We start from the raw sequence: 19,663 nt of genomic DNA, 5'->3' as shown, positions 1-19,663 counted from the left end.
TTTTAGAGAGTCCGATGTATTAAATGAAACGATTTACATAATTTTTTTAATCACTATTTAAAAGAAAGAATTTTCCATTTTATTCCTTAATTTTCTTATTTAAACTTTATAGAAAGAAAGCAAATTTACTTCATAAGTCACGTTTAAACAAAACTTGTGCTAAGTTCAGCCTGATATGGATAAGCTGTCTAAATGAAATTATTGAAAGGTGTGAAAAAGGTTACATTTTTATGAAAACCATACAACAGGGGGCACTCGGATTTGAGCCAAGGACCTCTTGATCTGCAGTCAAATGCTCTGCCACTGAGCTATACCCCCTACATATTAATAAAAGAAATAATGTTTTTTTGTTTTTGATACATAAAATTTGAAGATTTTTAGAAACTTTTACATTGTGGTGCACTTCCTTTACTCTGATGTGCTTTAGTCTTTCCAAAAAAGACTTTGATGATTGCATAAAGCACACAAAATACTCAAGAATTTTTATTACACAGAATGACTCTTTTTGTTTTAGAGAGTCCGATGTATTAAATGAAACGATTTACATAATTTTTTTATTCACTATTTAAAAGAAAGAATTTTCCTTTTTATTCCTTAATTTTCTTATTTGAACTTTGTAGAAAGAAAGCAAATTTACTTCATAAGTCACGTTTAAGTAAAAGTTGTGCTAAGTTCAGCCTGATATGGATAAGCTGTCTAAATGATATTATTGAAAGGTGTGAAAATTGTTACATTTTTATGAAAACCATACTACAGGGGGCACTCGGATTTGAACCAAGGACCTCTTGATCTGCAGTCAAATGCTCTGCCACTGAGCTATACCCCCTACATGTTAATAAAAGAAATAATGTTTTTTTGTTTTTGATACATAAAATTTAAAGATTTTTAGAAACTTTTACATTGTGGTGCACTTCCTTTACTCTGATGTGCTTTAGTCTTTCCAAAAAAAAGACTTTGATGATTGCATAAATCACACAAAATACTCAAGAATTTTTATTACACAGAATGACTCTTTGTTTTAGAGAGTCTGAAGTATTAAATGAAACGATTTACAAAATTTTTTTAATCACTATTTAAAAGAAAGAATTTTCCATTTTATTCCTTAATTTTCTTATTTAAACTTTATAGAAAGAAAGCAAATTTACTTCATAAGTCACGTTTAAACAAAACTTGTGCTAAGTTCAGCCTGATATGGATAAGCTGTCTAAATGATATTATTGAAAGGTGTGAAAAAGGTTGCATTTTTATGAAAACCATACTACAGGGGGCACTCGGATTTGAGCCAAGGACATCTTGATCTGCAGTCAAATGCTCTGCCACTGAGCTGTACCCCCTACATATTAATAAAAGAAATAATGTTTTTTGTTTTTGATACATAAAATTTGAAGATTTTTAGAAACTTTTACATTGTGGTGCACTTCCTTTACTCTGATGTGCTTTAGTCTTTCCAAAAAAGACTTTGATGATTGCATAAAGCACACAAAATACTCAAGAATTTTTATTACACAGAATGACTCTTTGTTTTAGAGAGTCCGATGTATTAAATGAAACGATTTACATAATTTTTTTAATCACTATTTAAAAGAAAGAATTTTCCATTTTATTACTTAATTTTCTTATTTAAACTTTATAGAAAGAAAGCAAATTTACTTCATAAGTCACGTTTAAATAAAACTTGTGCTAAGTTCAGCCTGATATGGATAAGCTGTCAAAATGATATTATTGAAAGGTGTGAAAATTGTTACATTTTTATGAAAACCATACTACAGGGGGCACTCAGATTTGAACCAAGGACCTCTTGATCTGCAGTCAAATGCTCTGCCACTGAGCTATACCCCCTACATATTAATAAAATAAATAATGTTTTTTTGTTTTTGATACATAAAATTTAAAGATTTTTAGAAACTTTTACATTGTGGTGCACTTCCTTTACTCTGATGTGCTTTAGTCTTTCCAAAAAAGGCTTTGATGATTACATAAAGCACACAAAATACTCAAGAATTTTTATTACACAGAATGACTCTTTGTTTTAGAGAGTCCGATGTATTAAATGAAACGATTTACATAATTTTTTTAATCACTATTTAAAAGAAAGAATTTTCCATTTTATTCCTTAATTTTCTTATTTAAACTTTATAGAAAGAAAGCAAATTTACTTCATAAGTCACGTTTAAACAAAACTTGTGCTAAGTTCAGCCTGATATGGATAAGCTGTCTAAATGATATTATTGAAAGGTGTGAAAAAGGTTACATTTTTATGAAAACCATACTACAGGGGGCACTTGGATTTGAGCCAAGGACCTCTTGATCTGCAGTCAAATGCTCTGCCACTGAACTATACCCCCTACATATTAATAAAAGAAATAATGTTTTTTTCTTTTTGATACATAAAATTTGAAGATTTTTAGAAACTTTTACATTGTGGTGCACTTCCTTTACTCTGATGTGCTTTAGTCTTTCCAAAAAAGACTTTGATGATTGCATAAAGCACACAAAATACTCAAGAATTTTTATTACACAGAATGACTCTTTTTGTTTTAGAGAGTCCGATGTATTAAATGAAACGATTTACATAATTTTTTTAATCACTATTTAAAAGAAAGAATTTTCCATTTTATTCCTTAATTTTCTTATTTAAACTTCATAGAAAGAAAGCAAATTTACTTCATAAGTCACGTTTAAACAAAACTTGTGCTAAGTTCAGCCTGATATGGATAAGCTGTCTAAATGATATTATTGAAAGGTGTGAAAAAGGTTACATTTTTATGAAAACCATACTACAGGGGGCACTCGGATTTGAGCCAATGACCTCTTGATCTGCAGTCAAATGCTCTGCCACTGAGCTATACCCCCTACATATAAATAAAACAAATAATGTTTTTTTGTTTTTGATACATAAAATTTGAAGATTTTTAGAAACTTTTACATTGTGGTGCACTTCCTTTACTCTGATGTGCTTTAGTCTTTCCAAAAAAAGACTTTGATTATTGCATAAATTACACAAAATACTCAAGAATTTTTATTACACAGAATGACTCTTTGTTTTAGAGAGTCCGATGTATTAAATGAAACGATTTACATAATTTTTTTAATCACTATTTAAAAGAAAGAATTTTCCATTTTATTCCTTAATTTTCTTATTTAAACTTTGTAGAAAGAAAGCAAATTTACTTTATAAGTCACGTTTAAATAAAAGTTGTGCTAAGTTCAGCCTTATATGGATAAGCTGTCTAAATGATATTATTGAAAGGTGTGAAAATTGTTACATTTTTATGAAAACCATACTACAGGGGGCACTCGGATTTGAACCAAGGACCTCTTGATCTGCAGTCAAATGCTCTGCCACTGAGCTATACCCCCTACATATTAATAAAAGAAATAATGTTTTTTTGTTTTTGATACATAAAATTTGAAGATTTTTAGAAACTTTTACATTGTGGTGCACTTCCTTTACTCTGATGTGCTTTAGTCTTTCCAAAAAAGACTTTGATGATTGCATAAAGCACACAAAATACTCAAGAATTTTTATTACACAGAATGACTCTTTGTTTTAGAGAGTCCGATGTATTTAATAAAACGATTTACATAATTTTTTTAATCACTATTTAAAAGAAAGAATTTTCCATTTTATTCCTTAATTTTCTTATTTAAACTTTATAGAAAGAAAGCAAATTTACTTCATAAGTCACGTTTAAACAAAACTTGTGCTAAGTTCAGCCTGATATGGATAAGCTGTCTAAATGATATTATTGAAAGGTGTGAAAAAGGTTACATTTTTATGAAAACCATACTACAGGGGGCACTTGGATTTGAGCCAAGGACCTCTTGATCTGCAGTCAAATGCTCTGCCACTGAGCTATACCCCCTACATATTAATAAAAGAAATAATGTTTTTTTGTTTTTGATACATAAAATTTGAAGATTTTTAGAAACTTTTACATTGTGGTGCACTTCCTTTACTCTGATGTGCTTTAGTCTTTCCAAAAAAGACTTTGATGATTGCATAAAGCACACAAAATACTCAAGAATTTTTATTACACAGAATGACTCTTTTTGTTTTAGAGAGTCCGATGTATTAAATGAAACGATTTACATAATTTTTTTAATCACTATTTAAAAGAAAGAATTTTCCTTTTTATTCCTTAATTTTCTTATTTGAACTTTGTAGAAAGAAAGCAAATTTACTTCATAAGTCACGTTTAAGTAAAAGTTGTGCTAAGTTCAGCCTGATATGGATAAGCTGTCTAAATGATATTATTGAAAGGTGTGAAAATTGTTACATTTTTATGAAAACCATACTACAGGGGGCACTCGGATTTGAACCAAGGACCTCTTGATCTGCAGTCAAATGCTCTGCCACTGAGCTATACCCCCTACATGTTAATAAAAGAAATAATGTTTTTTTGTTTTTGATACATAAAATTTAAAGATTTTTAGAAACTTTTACATTGTGGTGCACTTCCTTTACTCTGATGTGCTTTAGTCTTTCCAAAAAAAAGACTTTGATGATTGCATAAATCACACAAAATACTCAAGAATTTTTATTACACAGAATGACTCTTTGTTTTAGAGAGTCTGAAGTATTAAATGAAACGATTTACAAAATTTTTTTAATCACTATTTAAAAGAAAGAATTTTCCATTTTATTCCTTAATTTTCTTATTTAAACTTTATAGAAAGAAAGCAAATTTACTTCATAAGTCACGTTTAAACAAAACTTGTGCTAAGTTCAGCCTGATATGGATAAGCTGTCTAAATGATATTATTGAAAGGTGTGAAAAAGGTTGCATTTTTATGAAAACCATACTTCAGGGGGCACTCGGATTTGAGCCAAGGACATCTTGATCTGCAGTCAAATGCTCTGCCACTGAGCTGTACCCCCTACATATTAATAAAAGAAATAATGTTTTTTGTTTTTGATACATAAAATTTGAAGATTTTTAGAAACTTTTACATTGTGGTGCACTTCCTTTACTCTGATGTGCTTTAGTCTTTCCAAAAAAGACTTTGATGATTGCATAAAGCACACAAAATACTCAAGAATTTTTATTACACAGAATGACTCTTTGTTTTAGAGAGTCCGATGTATTAAATGAAACGATTTACATAATTTTTTTAATCACTATTTAAAAGAAAGAATTTTCCATTTTATTACTTAATTTTCTTATTTAAACTTTATAGAAAGAAAGCAAATTTACTTCATAAGTCACGTTTAAATAAAACTTGTGCTAAGTTCAGCCTGATATGGATAAGCTGTCTAAATGATATTATTGAAAGGTGTGAAAAAGGTTACATTTTTATGAAAACCATACTACAGGGGGCACTCGGATTTGAGCCAATGACCTCTTGATCTGCAGTCAAATGCTCTGCCACTGAGCTATACCCCCTACATATAAATAAAACAAATAATGTTTTTTTGTTTTTGATACATAAAATTTGAAGATTTTTAGAAACTTTTACATTGTGGTGCACTTCCTTTACTCTGATGTGCTTTAGTCTTTCCAAAAAAAGACTTTGATTATTGCATAAATTACACAAAATACTCAAGAATTTTTATTACACAGAATGACTCTTTGTTTTAGAGAGTCCGATGTATTAAATGAAACGATTTACATAATTTTTTTAATCACTATTTAAAAGAAAGAATTTTCCATTTTATTCCTTAATTTTCTTATTTAAACTTTGTAGAAAGAAAGCAAATTTACTTTATAAGTCACGTTTAAATAAAAGTTGTGCTAAGTTCAGCCTTATATGGATAAGCTGTCTAAATGATATTATTGAAAGGTGTGAAAATTGTTACATTTTTATGAAAACCATACTACAGGGGGCACTCGGATTTGAACCAAGGACCTCTTGATCTGCAGTCAAATGCTCTGCCACTGAGCTATACCCCCTACATATTAATAAAAGAAATAATGTTTTTTTGTTTTTGATACATAAAATTTGAAGATTTTTAGAAACTTTTACATTGTGGTGCACTTCCTTTACTCTGATGTGCTTTAGTCTTTCCAAAAAAGACTTTGATGATTGCATAAAGCACACAAAATACTCAAGAATTTTTATTACACAGAATGACTCTTTGTTTTAGAGAGTCCGATGTATTTAATAAAACGATTTACATAATTTTTTTAATCACTATTTAAAAGAAAGAATTTTCCATTTTATTCCTTAATTTTCATATTTAAACTTTATAGAAAGAAAGCAAATTTACTTCATAAGTCACGTTTAAACAAAACTTGTGCTAAGTTCAGCCTGATATGGATAAGCTGTCTAAATGATATTATTGAAAGGTGTGAAAAAGGTTACATTTTTATGAAAACCATACTACAGGGGGCACTTGGATTTGAGCCAAGGACCTCTTGATCTGCAGTCAAATGCTCTGCCACTGAGCTATACCCCCTACATATTAATAAAAGAAATAATGTTTTTTTGTTTTTGATACATAAAATTTGAAGATTTTTAGAAACTTTTACATTGTGGTGCACTTCCTTTACTCTGATGTGCTTTAGTCTTTCCAAAAAAGACTTTGATGATTGCATAAAGCACACAAAATACTCAAGAATTTTTATTACACAGAATGACTCTTTTTGTTTTAGAGAGTCCGATGTATTAAATGAAACGATTTACATATTTTTTTTAATCACTATTTAAAAGAAAGAATTTTCCTTTTTATTCCTTAATTTTCTTATTTGAACTTTGTAGAAAGAAAGCAAATTTACTTCATAAGTCACGTTTAAGTAAAAGTTGTGCTAAGTTCAGCCTGATATGGATAAGCTGTCTAAATGATATTATTGAAAGGTGTGAAAATTGTTACATTTTTATGAAAACCATACTACAGGGGGCACTCGGATTTGAACCAAGGACCTCTTGATCTGCAGTCAAATGCTCTGCCACTGAGCTATACCCCCTACATGTTAATAAAAGAAATAATGTTTTTTTGTTTTTGATACATAAAATTTAAAGATTTTTAGAAACTTTTACATTGTGGTGCACTTCCTTTACTCTGATGTGCTTTAGTCTTTCCAAAAAAAAGACTTTGATGATTGCATAAATCACACAAAATACTCAAGAATTTTTATTACACAGAATGACTCTTTGTTTTAGAGAGTCTGAAGTATTAAATGAAACGATTTACAAAATTTTTTTAATCACTATTTAAAAGAAAGAATTTTCCATTTTATTCCTTAATTTTCTTATTTAAACTTTATAGAAAGAAAGCAAATTTACTTCATAAGTCACGTTTAAACAAAACTTGTGCTAAGTTCAGCCTGATATGGATAAGCTGTCTAAATGATATTATTGAAAGGTGTGAAAAAGGTTGCATTTTTATGAAAACCATACTACAGGGGGCACTCGGATTTGAGCCAAGGACATCTTGATCTGCAGTCAAATGCTCTGCCACTGAGCTGTACCCCCTACATATTAATAAAAGAAATAATGTTTTTTGTTTTTGATACATAAAATTTGAAGATTTTTAGAAACTTTTACATTGTGGTGCACTTCCTTTACTCTGATGTGCTTTAGTCTTTCCAAAAAAGACTTTGATGATTGCATAAAGCACACAAAATACTCAAGAATTTTTATTACACAGAATGACTCTTTGTTTTAGAGAGTCCGATGTATTAAATGAAACGATTTACATAATTTTTTTAATCACTATTTAAAAGAAAGAATTTTCCATTTTATTACTTAATTTTCTTATTTAAACTTTATAGAAAGAAAGCAAATTTACTTCATAAGTCACGTTTAAATAAAACTTGTGCTAAGTTCAGCCTGATATGGATAAGCTGTCTAAATGATATTATTGAAAGGTGTGAAAAAGGTTACATTTTTATGAAAACCATACTACAGGGGGCACTCGGATTTGAGCCAATGACCTCTTGATCTGCAGTCAAATGCTCTGCCACTGAGCTATACCCCCTACATATAAATAAAACAAATAATGTTTTTTTGTTTTTGATACATAAAATTTGAAGATTTTTAGAAACTTTTACATTGTGGTGCACTTCCTTTACTCTGATGTGCTTTAGTCTTTCCAAAAAAAGACTTTGATTATTGCATAAATTACACAAAATACTCAAGAATTTTTATTACACAGAATGACTCTTTGTTTTAGAGAGTCCGATGTATTAAATGAAACGATTTACATAATTTTTTTAATCACTATTTAAAAGAAAGAATTTTCCATTTTATTCCTTAATTTTCTTATTTAAACTTTGTAGAAAGAAAGCAAATTTACTTTATAAGTCACGTTTAAATAAAAGTTGTGCTAAGTTCAGCCTTATATGGATAAGCTGTCTAAATGATATTATTGAAAGGTGTGAAAATTGTTACATTTTTATGAAAACCATACTACAGGGGGCACTCGGATTTGAACCAAGGACCTCTTGATCTGCAGTCAAATGCTCTGCCACTGAGCTATACCCCCTACATATTAATAAAAGAAATAATGTTTTTTTGTTTTTGATACATAAAATTTGAAGATTTTTAGAAACTTTTACATTGTGGTGCACTTCCTTTACTCTGATGTGCTTTAGTCTTTCCAAAAAAGACTTTGATGATTGCATAAAGCACACAAAATACTCAAGAATTTTTATTACACAGAATGACTCTTTGTTTTAGAGAGTCCGATGTATTTAATAAAACGATTTACATAATTTTTTTAATCACTATTTAAAAGAAAGAATTTTCCATTTTATTCCTTAATTTTCTTATTTAAACTTTATAGAAAGAAAGCAAATTTACTTCATAAGTCACGTTTAAACAAAACTTGTGCTAAGTTCAGCCTGATATGGATAAGCTGTCTAAATGATATTATTGAAAGGTGTGAAAAAGGTTACATTTTTATGAAAACCATACTACAGGGGGCACTTGGATTTGAGCCAAGGACCTCTTGATCTGCAGTCAAATGCTCTGCCACTGAGCTACACCCCCTACATATTAATAAAACAAATAATGTTTTTTTGTTTTTGATACATAAAATTTGAAGATTTTTAGAAACTTTTACATTGTGGTGCACTTCCTTTACTCTGATGTGCTTTAGTCTTTCCAAAAAAAAGACTTTGATTATTGCATAAATCACACAAAATACTTAAGAATTTTTATTACACAGAATGACTCTTTGTTTTAGAGAGTCCGATGTATTTAATAAAACGAATTACATAATTTTTTTAATCACTATTTAAAAGAAAGAATTTTCCATTTTATTCCTTAATTTTCTTATTTAAACGTTATAGAAAGAAAGCAAATTTACTTCATAAGTCACGTTTAAACAAAACTTGTGCTAAGTTCAGCCTGATATGGATAAGCTGTCTAAATGATATTATTGAAAGGTGTGAAAAAGGTTACATTTTTATGAAAACCATACTACAGGGGGCACTTGGATTTGAGCCAAGGACCTCTTGATCTGCAGTCAAATGCTCTGCCACTGAGCTATACCCCCACATATTAATAAAAGAAATAATGTTTTTTTGTTTTTGATACATAAAATTTGAAGATTTTTAGAAACTTTTACATTGTGGTGCACTTCCTTTACTCTGATGTGCTTTAGTCTTTCCAAAAAAGACTTTGATGATTGCATAAAGCACACAAAATACTCAAGAATTTTTATTACACAGAATGACTCTTTTTGTTTTAGAGAGTCCGATGTATTAAATGAAACGATTTACATAATTTTTTTATTCACTATTTAAAAGAAAGAATTTTCCTTTTTATTCCTTAATTTTCTTATTTGAACTTTGTAGAAAGAAAGCAAATTTACTTCATAAGTCACGTTTAAGTAAAAGTTGTGCTAAGTTCAGCCTGATATGGATAAGCTGTCTAAATGATATTATTGAAAGGTGTGAAAATTGTTACATTTTTATGAAAACCATACTACAGGGGGCACTCGGATTTGAACCAAGGACCTCTTGATCTGCAGTCAAATGCTCTGCCACTGAGCTACACCCCCTACATATTAATAAAACAAATAATGTTTTTTGTTTTTGATACATAAAATTTAAAGATTTTTAGAAACTTTTACATTGTGGTGCACTTCCTTTACTCTGATGTGCTTTAGTCTTTCCAAAAAAAAGACTTTGATGATTGCATAAATCACACAAAATACTCAAGAATTTTTATTACACAGAATGACTCTTTGTTTTAGAGAGTCTGAAGTATTAAATGAAACGATTTACAAAATTTTTTTAATCACTATTTAAAAGAAAGAATTTTCCATTTTATTCCTTAATTTTCTTATTTAAACTTTATAGAAAGAAAGCAAATAAACTTCATAAGTCACGTTTAAACAAAACTTGTGCTAAGTTCAGCCTGATATGGATAAGCTGTCTAAATGATATTATTGAAAGGTGTGAAAAAGGTTGCATTTTTATGAAAACCATACTACAGGGGGCACTCGGATTTGAGCCAAGGACATCTTGATCTGCAGTCAAATGCTCTGCCACTGAGCTGTACCCCCTACATAATAATAAAAGAAATAATGTTTTTTGTTTTTGATACATAAAATTTGAAGATTTTTAGAAACTTTTACATTGTGGTGCACTTCCTTTACTCTGATGTGCTTTAGTCTTTCCAAAAAAGACTTTGATGATTGCATAAAGCACACAAAATACTCAAGAATTTTTATTACACAGAATGACTCTTTGTTTTAGAGAGTCCGATGTATTAAATGAAACGATTTACATAATTTTTTTAATCACTATTTAAAAGAAAGAATTTTCCATTTTATTACTTAATTTTCTTATTTAAACTTTATAGAAAGAAAGCAAATTTACTTCATAAGTCACGTTTAAATAAAACTTGTGCTAAGTTCAGCCTGATATGGATAAGCTGTCAAAATGATATTATTGAAAGGTGTGAAAATTGTTACATTTTTATGAAAACCATACTACAGGGGGCACTCAGATTTGAACCAAGGACCTCTTGATCTGCAGTCAAATGCTCTGCCACTGAGCTATACCCCCTACATATTAATAAAATAAATAATGTTTTTTTGTTTTTGATACATAAAATTTAAAGATTTTTAGAAACTTTTACATTGTGGTGCACTTCCTTTACTCTGATGTGCTTTAGTCTTTCCAAAAAAGGCTTTGATGATTACATAAAGCACACAAAATACTCAAGAATTTTTATTACACAGAATGACTCTTTGTTTTAGGGAGTCCGATGTATTAAATGAAACGATTTACATAATTTTTTTAATCACTATTTAAAAGAAAGAATTTTCCATTTTATTCCTTTATTTTCTTATTTAAACTTTATAGAAAGAAAGCAAATTTACTTCATAAGTCACGTTTAAACAAAACTTGTGCTAAGTTCAGCCTGATATGGATAAGCTGTCTAAATGAAATTATTGAAAGGTGTGAAAAAGGTTACATTTTTATGAAAACCATACAACAGGGGGCACTCGGATTTGAGCCAAGGACCTCTTGATCTGCAGTCAAATGCTCTGCCACTGAGCTATACCCCCTACATATTAATAAAAGAAATAATGTTTTTTTGTTTTTGATACATAAAATTTGAAGATTTTTAGAAACTTTTACATTGTGGTGCACTTCCTTTACTCTGATGTGCTTTAGTCTTTCCAAAAAAGACTTTGATGATTGCATAAAGCACACAAAATACTCAAGAATTTTTATTACACAGAATGACTCTTTTTGTTTTAGAGAGTCCGATGTATTAAATGAAACGATTTACATAATTTTTTTAATCACTATTTAAAAGAAAGAATTTTCCTTTTTATTCCTTAATTTTCTTATTTGAACTTTGTAGAAAGAAAGCAAATTTACTTCATAAGTCACGTTTAAGTAAAAGTTGTGCTAAGTTCAGCCTGATATGGATAAGCTGTCTAAATGATATTATTGAAAGGTGTGAAAATTGTTACATTTTTATGAAAACCATACTACAGGGGGCACTCGGATTTGAACCAAGGACCTCTTGATCTGCAGTCAAATGCTCTGAAACTGAGCTATACCCCCTACATGTTAATAAAAGAAATAATGTTTTTTTGTTTTTGATACATAAAATTTAAAGATTTTTAGAAACTTTTACATTGTGGTGCACTTCCTTTACTCTGATGTGCTTTAGTCTTTCCAAAAAAAAGACTTTGATGATTGCATAAATCACACAAAATACTCAAGAATTTTTATTACACAGAATGACTCTTTGTTTTAGAGAGTCTGAAGTATTAAATGAAACGATTTACAAAATTTTTTTAATCACTATTTAAAAGAAAGAATTTTCCATTTTATTCCTTAATTTTCTTATTTAAACTTTATAGAAAGAAAGCAAATTTACTTCATAAGTCACGTTTAAACAAAACTTGTGCTAAGTTCAGCCTGATATGGATAAGCTGTCTAAATGATATTATTGAAAGGTGTGAAAAAGGTTGCATTTTTATGAAAACCATACTACAGGGGGCACTCGGATTTGAGCCAAGGACATCTTGATCTGCAGTCAAATGCTCTGCCACTGAGCTGTACCCCCTACATATTAAAAAAAGAAATAATGTTTTTTGTTTTTGATACATAAAATTTGAAGATTTTTAGAAACTTTTACATTGTGGTGCACTTCCTTTACTCTGATGTGCTTTAGTCTTTCCAAAAAAAGACTTTGATTATTGCATAAATCACACAAAATACTTAAGAATTTTTATTACACAGAATGCCTCTTTGTTTTAGAGAGTCCGATGTATTTAATAAAACGAATTACATAATTTTTTTAATCACTATTTAAAAGAAAGAATTTTCCATTTTATTCCTTAATTTTCTTATTTAAACGTTATAGAAAGAAAGCAAATTTACTTCATAAGTCACGTTTAAACAAAACTTGTGCTAAGTTCAGCCTGATATGGATAAGCTGTCTAAATGATATTATTGAAAGGTGTGAAAAAGGTTACATTTTTATGAAAACCATACTACAGGGGGCACTTGGATTTGAGCCAAGGACCTCTTGATCTGCAGTCAAATGCTCTGCCACTGAGCTATACCCCCACATATTAATAAAAGAAATAATGTTTTTTTGTTTTTGATACATAAAATTTGAAGATTTTTAGAAACTTTTACATTGTGGTGCACTTCCTTTACTCTGATGTGCTTTAGTCTTTCCAAAAAAGACTTTGATGATTGCATAAAGCACACAAAATACTCAAGAATTTTTATTACACAGAATGACTCTTTTTGTTTTAGAGAGTCCGATGTATTAAATGAAACGATTTACATAATTTTTTTATTCACTATTTAAAAGAAAGAATTTTCCTTTTTATTCCTTAATTTTCTTATTTGAACTTTGTAGAAAGAAAGCAAATTTACTTCATAAGTCACGTTTAAGTAAAAGTTGTGCTAAGTTCAGCCTGATATGGATAAGCTGTCTAAATGATATTATTGAAAGGTGTGAAAATTGTTACATTTTTATGAAAACCATACTACAGGGGGCACTCGGATTTGAACCAAGGACCTCTTGATCTGCAGTCAAATGCTCTGCCACTGAGCTACACCCCCTACATATTAATAAAACAAATAATGTTTTTTTGTTTTTGATACATAAAATTTAAAGATGTTTAGAAACTTTTACATTGTGGTGCACTTCCTTTACTCTGATGTGCTTTAGTCTTTCCAAAAAAAAGACTTTGATGATTGCATAAATCACACAAAATACTCAAGAATTTTTATTACACAGAATGACTCTTTGTTTTAGAGAGTCTGAAGTATTAAATGAAACGATTTACAAAATTTTTTTAATCACTATTTAAAAGAAAGAATTTTCCATTTTATTCCTTAATTTTCTTATTTAAACTTTATAGAAAGAAAGCAAATTTACTTCATAAGTCACGTTTAAACAAAACTTGTGCTAAGTTCAGCCTGATATGGATAAGCTGTCTAAATGATATTATTGAAAGGTGTGAAAAAGGTTGCATTTTTATGAAAACCATACTACAGGGGGCACTCGGATTTGAGCCAAGGACATCTTGATCTGCAGTCAAATGCTCTGCCACTGAGCTGTACCCCCTACATATTAATAAAAGAAATAATGTTTTTTGTTTTTGATACATAAAATTTGAAGATTTTTAGAAACTTTTACATTGTGGTGCACTTCCTTTACTCTGATGTGCTTTAGTCTTTCCAAAAAAGACTTTGATGATTGCATAAAGCACACAAAATACTCAAGAATTTTTATTACACAGAATGACTCTTTGTTTTAGAGAGTCCGATGTATTAAATGAAACGATTTACATAATTTTTTTAATCACTATTTAAAAGAAAGAATTTTCCATTTTATTACTTAATTTTCTTATTTAAACTTTATAGAAAGAAAGCAAATTTACTTCATAAGTCACGTTTAAATAAAACTTGTGCTAAGTTCAGCCTGATATGGATAAGCTGTCAAAATGATATTATTGAAAGGTGTGAAAATTGTTACATTTTTATGAAAACCATACTACAGGGGGCACTCAGATTTGAACCAAGGACCTCTTGATCTGCAGTCAAATGCTCTGCCACTGAGCTATACCCCCTACATATTAATAAAATAAATAATGTTTTTTTGTTTTTGATACATAAAATTTAAAGATTTTTAGAAACTTTTACATTGTGGTGCACTTCCTTTACTCTGATGTGCTTTAGTCTTTCCAAAAAAGGCTTTGATGATTACATAAAGCACACAAAATACTCAAGAATTTTTATTACACAGAATGACTCTTTGTTTTAGGGAGTCCGATGTATTAAATGAAACGATTTACATAATTTTTTTAATCACTATTTAAAAGAAAGAATTTTCCATTTTATTCCTTTATTTTCTTATTTAAACTTTATAGAAAGAAAGCAAATTTACTTCATAAGTCACGTTTAAACAAAACTTGTGCTAAGTTCAGCCTGATATGGATAAGCTGTCTAAATGAAATTATTGAAAGGTGTGAAAAAGGTTACATTTTTATGAAAACCATACAACAGGGGGCACTCGGATTTGAGCCAAGGACCTCTTGATCTGCAGTCAAATGCTCTGCCACTGAGCTATACCCCCTACATATTAATAAAAGAAATAATGTTTTTTTGTTTTTGATACATAAAATTTGAAGATTTTTAGAAACTTTTACATTGTGGTGCACTTCCTTTACTCTGATGTGCTTTAGTCTTTCCAAAAAAGACTTTGATGATTGCATAAAGCACACAAAATACTCAAGAATTTTTATTACACAGAATGACTCTTTTTGTTTTAGAAAGTCCGATGTATTAAATGAAACGATTTACATAATTTTTTTAATCACTATTTAAAAGAAAGAATTTTCCTTTTTATTCCTTAATTTTCTTATTTGAACTTTGTAGAAAGAAAGCAAATTTACTTCATAAGTCACGTTTAAGTAAAAGTTGTGCTAAGTTCAGCCTGATATGGATAAGCTGTCTAAATGATATTATTGAAAGGTGTGAAAATTGTTACATTTTTATGAAAACCATACTACAGGGGGCACTCGGATTTGAACCAAGGACCTCTTGATCTGCAGTCAAATGCTCTGCCACTGAGCTATACCCCCTACATGTTAATAAAAGAAATAATGTTTTTTTGTTTTTGATACATAAAATTTAAAGATTTTTAGAAACTTTTACATTGTGGTGCACTTCCTTTACTCTGATGTGCTTTAGTCTTTCCAAAAAAAAGACTTTGATGATTGCATAAATCACACAAAATACTCAAGAATTTTTATTACACAGAATGACTCTTTGTTTTAGAGAGTCTGAAGTATTAAATGAAACGATTTACAAAATTTTTTTAATCACTATTTAAAAGAAAGAATTTTCCATTTTATTCCTTAATTTTCTTATTTAAACTTTATAGAAAGAAAGCAAATTTACTTCATAAGTCACGTTTAAACAAAACTTGTGCTAAGTTCAGCCTGATATGGATAAGCTGTCTAAATGATATTATTGAAAGGTGTGAAAAAGGTTGCATTTTTATGAAAACCATACTACAGGGGGCACTCGGATTTGAGCCAAGGACATCTTGATCTGCAGTCAAATGCTCTGCCACTGAGCTGTACCCCCTACATATTAATAAAAGAAATAATGTTTTTTGTTTTTGATACATAAAATTTGAAGATTTTTAGAAACTTTTACATTGTGGTGCACTTCCTTTACTCTGATGTGCTTTAGTCTTTCCAAAAAAGACTTTGATGATTGCATAAAGCACACAAAATACTCAAGAATTTTTATTACACAGAATGACTCTTTGTTTTAGAGAGTCCGATGTATTAAATGAAACGATTTACATAATTTTTTTAATCACTATTTAAAAGAAAGAATTTTCCCTTTTATTAGTTAATTTTCTTATTTAAACTTTATAGAAAGAAAGCAAATTTACTTCATAAGTCACGTTTAAATAAAACTTGTGCTAAGTTCAGCCTGATATGGATAAGCTGTCAAAATGATATTATTGAAAGGTGTGAAAATTGTTACATTTTTATGAAAACCATACTACAGGGGGCACTCAGATTTGAACCAAGGACCTCTTGATCTGCAGTCAAATGCTCTGCCACTGAGCTATACCCCCTACATATTAATAAAATAAATAATGTTTTTTTGTTTTTGATACATAAAATTTAAAGATTTTTAGAAACTTTTACATTGTGGTGCACTTCCTTTACTCTGATGTGCTTTAGTCTTTCCAAAAAAGACTTTGATGATTGCATAAAGCACACAAAATACTCAAGAATTTTTATTACACAGAATGACTCTTTTTGTTTTAGAGAGTCCGATGTATTAAATGAAACGATTTACATAATTTTTTTAATCACTATTTAAAAGAAAGAATTTTCCATTTTATTCCTTAATTTTCTTATTTAAACTTCATAGAAAGAAAGCAAATTTACTTCATAAGTCACGTTTAAACAAAACTTGTGCTAAGTTCAGCCTGATATGGATAAGCTGTCTAAATGATATTATTGAAAGGTGTGAAAAAGGTTACATTTTTATTAAAACCATACTACAGGGGGCACTCGGATTTGAGCCAATGACCTCTTGATCTGCAGTCAAATGCTCTGCCACTGAGCTATACCCCCTACATATAAATAAAACAAATAATGTTTTTTTGTTTTTGATATATAAAATTTGAAGATTTTTAGAAACTTTTACATTGTGGTGCACTTCCTTTACTCTGATGTGCTTTAGTCTTTCCAAAAAAAGACTTTGATTATTGCATAAATCACACAAAATACTCAAGAATTTTTATTACACAGAATGACTCTTTGTTTTAGAGAGTCCGATGTATTAAATGAAACGATTTACATAATTTTTTTAATCACTATTTAAAAGAAAGAATTTTCCATTTTATTCCTTAATTTTCTTATTTAAACTTTGTAGAAAGAAAGCAAATTTACTTTATAAGTCACGTTTAAATAAAAGTTGTGCTAAGTTCAGCCTTATATGGATAAGCTGTCTAAATGATATTATTGAAAGGTGTGAAAATTGTTACATTTTTATGAAAACCATACTACAGGGGGCACTCGGATTTGAACCAAGGACCTCTTGATCTGCAGTCAAATGCTCTGCCACTGAGCTATACCCCCTACATATTAATAAAAGAAATAATGTTTTTTTGTTTTTGATACATAAAATTTGAAGATTTTTAGAAACTTTTACATTGTGGTGCACTTCCTTTACTCTGATGTGCTTTAGTCTTTCCAAAAAAGACTTTGATGATTGCATAAAGCACACAAAATACTCAAGAATTTTTATTACACAGAATGACTCTTTGTTTTAGAGAGTCCGATGTATTTAATAAAACGATTTACATAATTTTTTTAATCACTATTTAAAAGAAAGAATTTTCCATTTTATTCCTTAATTTTCTTATTTAAACTTTATAGAAAGAAAGCAAATTTACTTCATAAGTCACGTTTAAACAAAACTTGTGCTAAGTTCAGCCTGATATGGATAAGCTGTCTAAATGATATTATTGAAAGGTGTGAAAAAGGTTACATTTTTATGAAAACCATACTACAGGGGGCACTTGACTTTGAGCCAAGGACCTCTTGATCTGCAGTCAAATGCTCTGCCACTGAGCTACACCCCCTACATATTAATAAAACAAATAATGTTTTTTTGTTTTTGATACATAAAATTTGAAGATTTTTAGAAACTTTTACATTGTGGTGCACTTCCTTTACTCTGATGTGCTTTAGTCTTTCCAAAAAAAAGACTTTGATTATTGCATAAATCACACAAAATACTTAAGAATTTTTATTACACAGAATGACTCTTTGTTTTAGAGAGTCCGATGTATTTAATAAAACGATTTACATAATTTTTTTAATCACTATTTAAAAGAAAGAATTTTCCATTTTATTCCTTAATTTTCTTATTTAAACGTTATAGAAAGAAAGCAAATTTACTTCATAAGTCACGTTTAAACAAAACTTGTGCTAAGTTCAGCCTGATATGGATAAGCTGTCTAAATGATATTATTGAAAGGTGTGAAAAAGGTTACATTTTTATGAAAACCATACTACAGCGGGCACTTGGATTTGAGCCAAGGACCTCTTGATCTGCAGTCAAATGCTCTGCCACTGAGCTATACCCCCACATATTAATAAAAGAAATAATGTTTTTTTGTTTTTGATACATAAAATTTGAAGATTTTTAGAAACTTTTACATTGTGGTGCACTTCCTTTACTCTGATGTGCTTTAGTCTTTCCAAAAAAGACTTTGATGATTGCATAAAGCACACAAAATACTCAAGAATTTTTATTACACAGAATGACTCTTTGTTTTAGAGAGTCCGATAAATTAAATGAAACGATTTACATAATTTTTTAATCACTATTTAAAAGAAAGAATTTTCCATTTTATTCCTTAATTTTCTTATTTAAACTTTGTAGAAAGAAAGCAAATTTACTTTATAAGTCACGTTTAAACAAAACTTGTGCTAAGTTCAGCCTGATATGGATAAGCTGTCTAAATGATATTATTGAAAGGTGTGAAAAAGGTTACATTTTTATGAAAACCATACTACAGGGGGCACTTGGATTTGAGCCAAGGACCTCTTGATCTGCAGTCAAATGCTCTGCCACTGAGCTATACCCTCTACATATTAATAAAAGAAATAATATTTGTTTGTTTTTGATACATAAAATTTGAAGATTTTTAGAAACTTTTACATTGTGGTGCACTTCCTTTACTCTGATGTGTTTTAGTCTTTCCAAAAAAGAGTTTGATGATTGCATAAAGCACACAAAATACTCAAGAATTTTTATTACACAGAATGACTCTTTTTGTTTTAGAGAGTCCGATGTATTAAATGAAACGATTTACATAATTTTTTTAATCACTATTTAAAAGAAAGAATTTTCCATTTTATTCCTTAATTTTCTTATTTAAACTTTATAGAAAGAAAGCAAATTTACTTCATAAGTCACGTTTAAACAAAACTTGTGCTAAGTTCAGCCTGATATGGATAAGCTGTCTTAATGATATTATTGAAAGGTGTGAAAAAGGTTACATTTTTATGAAAACCATACTACAGGGGGCACTTGGATTTGAGTCAAGGACCTCTTGATCTGCAGTCAAATGCTCTGCCACTGAACTATACCCCCTACATATTAATAAAAAAAATAATGTTTTTTGTTTTTGATACATAAAATTTGAAGATTTTTAGAAACTTTTACATTGTGGTGCACTT

At 29.3% G+C, this 19,663-nt stretch overlaps 14 non-coding genes across 14 annotated transcripts; all 14 read right to left on the bottom strand.

Moving 5' to 3' along the window:
• Positions 1–754: 754 nt before the first annotated feature.
• TRNAC-GCA (transfer RNA cysteine (anticodon GCA)) lies at positions 755–826 on the bottom strand. The gene has a single exon. It is a non-coding gene; the product is annotated as a tRNA-Cys (tRNA).
• A 941-nt stretch (positions 827–1,767) lies between these two features.
• On the bottom strand, positions 1,768–1,839 carry TRNAC-GCA (transfer RNA cysteine (anticodon GCA)). The gene has a single exon. It is a non-coding gene; the product is annotated as a tRNA-Cys (tRNA).
• Positions 1,840–3,288: 1,449 nt separating this feature from the next.
• TRNAC-GCA (transfer RNA cysteine (anticodon GCA)) lies at positions 3,289–3,360 on the bottom strand. Its single transcript has one exon. It is a non-coding gene; the product is annotated as a tRNA-Cys (tRNA).
• Positions 3,361–4,302: 942 nt separating this feature from the next.
• Positions 4,303–4,374, bottom strand: TRNAC-GCA (transfer RNA cysteine (anticodon GCA)). The gene has a single exon. It is a non-coding gene; the product is annotated as a tRNA-Cys (tRNA).
• A 1,448-nt stretch (positions 4,375–5,822) lies between these two features.
• TRNAC-GCA (transfer RNA cysteine (anticodon GCA)) lies at positions 5,823–5,894 on the bottom strand. Its single transcript has one exon. It is a non-coding gene; the product is annotated as a tRNA-Cys (tRNA).
• Positions 5,895–6,836: 942 nt separating this feature from the next.
• TRNAC-GCA (transfer RNA cysteine (anticodon GCA)) lies at positions 6,837–6,908 on the bottom strand. Its single transcript has one exon. It is a non-coding gene; the product is annotated as a tRNA-Cys (tRNA).
• Positions 6,909–8,356: 1,448 nt separating this feature from the next.
• On the bottom strand, positions 8,357–8,428 carry TRNAC-GCA (transfer RNA cysteine (anticodon GCA)). The gene has a single exon. It is a non-coding gene; the product is annotated as a tRNA-Cys (tRNA).
• Positions 8,429–9,877: 1,449 nt separating this feature from the next.
• TRNAC-GCA (transfer RNA cysteine (anticodon GCA)) lies at positions 9,878–9,949 on the bottom strand. The gene has a single exon. It is a non-coding gene; the product is annotated as a tRNA-Cys (tRNA).
• Positions 9,950–10,889: 940 nt separating this feature from the next.
• Positions 10,890–10,961, bottom strand: TRNAC-GCA (transfer RNA cysteine (anticodon GCA)). Its single transcript has one exon. It is a non-coding gene; the product is annotated as a tRNA-Cys (tRNA).
• A 2,463-nt stretch (positions 10,962–13,424) lies between these two features.
• Positions 13,425–13,496, bottom strand: TRNAC-GCA (transfer RNA cysteine (anticodon GCA)). Its single transcript has one exon. It is a non-coding gene; the product is annotated as a tRNA-Cys (tRNA).
• A 941-nt stretch (positions 13,497–14,437) lies between these two features.
• Positions 14,438–14,509, bottom strand: TRNAC-GCA (transfer RNA cysteine (anticodon GCA)). The gene has a single exon. It is a non-coding gene; the product is annotated as a tRNA-Cys (tRNA).
• A 942-nt stretch (positions 14,510–15,451) lies between these two features.
• On the bottom strand, positions 15,452–15,523 carry TRNAC-GCA (transfer RNA cysteine (anticodon GCA)). Its single transcript has one exon. It is a non-coding gene; the product is annotated as a tRNA-Cys (tRNA).
• Positions 15,524–16,464: 941 nt separating this feature from the next.
• TRNAC-GCA (transfer RNA cysteine (anticodon GCA)) lies at positions 16,465–16,536 on the bottom strand. Its single transcript has one exon. It is a non-coding gene; the product is annotated as a tRNA-Cys (tRNA).
• Positions 16,537–17,479: 943 nt separating this feature from the next.
• Positions 17,480–17,551, bottom strand: TRNAC-GCA (transfer RNA cysteine (anticodon GCA)). Its single transcript has one exon. It is a non-coding gene; the product is annotated as a tRNA-Cys (tRNA).
• Positions 17,552–19,663: the final 2,112 nt, after the last annotated feature.

Source organism: Anomaloglossus baeobatrachus, chromosome 1 (assembly GCF_048569485.1).
Source record: "Anomaloglossus baeobatrachus isolate aAnoBae1 chromosome 1, aAnoBae1.hap1, whole genome shotgun sequence".
Taxonomy (NCBI): domain Eukaryota; kingdom Metazoa; phylum Chordata; class Amphibia; order Anura; family Aromobatidae; genus Anomaloglossus; species Anomaloglossus baeobatrachus.
This window is presented reverse-complemented; position numbering and strand designations above follow the sequence as displayed.